Genomic DNA, 861 nt, shown 5'->3' with positions numbered 1-861 from the left:
GAGGGGGCGTGCTCAGAGACCCCCAGACGGAACTGCCCGCGGGGAAGCCTCCGTTCTTTCCAGATTCCGTTGAGCGCCGTCCACTGCCCGTTCTGATTCTGCTTGGACTGGAACGTTTTGATTTTGTTGCACGATGTCTATGTTTGAACCACAGCATCAACTTGGAGTAAGAATTCCATCCTCCTGCTTTAATGTTTGCTCGCCTGTGCGGGTCCCTGCGAGCTCCTACCGTGGGGTCCTGAGAACAGCCTCCCGAGGCCTCCGTGTCCCTCCCCAGCTTCTCTGGGTCCACGGATGTGTCACCTCTGGGCACCAGGCTGTGGTCACTGCCACAGGGGCAACCCTGCCAAAGCCTGGTCCTGGGCGGATGGGTGCTTGCCCTCTGCGGGGTGACTGGTCCCTCTGGCTCCAACGTTGACTGGGTTTATTCTCACCTCTAAGCTGTACCCTCAGAGCCCAGCACAGGCCCAGTCGGGGACAGGTCCAGCTGTCCCTCGCTAACTCAGACTTCAGGTCTTTGGTTAGAGCTTGGGTCCCCACTCCAGATGAGGTGTTCCTGCCCACAGACCTGTCTACCCTGATGGCTTTCTTAGCCTCAGGTCTGGGCCTTGGACCCTTTCTACTCCCAGAAGGCCCGGGAGTCCTACTGTAAACTGTGCACCCTCTTCTGAGCTCTGCAGATTTTGCAACCTCAAACGGGGTGCACCTTTCCGGCCCCACAAAGTCCTGTTACGCTTCCTGAGGGCTTCAGAAGCCTCTGCCACTATGTGTGTCTGTAAAAATCATATAAGACGTTAATTTGCGTAACTAATAAGGGTCCCCCAAGGGTCCCAAGGTGACTTACAACTCTTACCTGATGGA

The sequence above is a fragment of the Carlito syrichta genome, unplaced genomic scaffold (genome assembly GCF_000164805.1).
Source record: "Carlito syrichta isolate Samal-C Ts95f unplaced genomic scaffold, Tarsius_syrichta-2.0.1 Scaffold287770, whole genome shotgun sequence".
NCBI lineage: Eukaryota > Metazoa > Chordata > Mammalia > Primates > Tarsiidae > Carlito > Carlito syrichta.
This window is presented reverse-complemented; position numbering follows the sequence as displayed.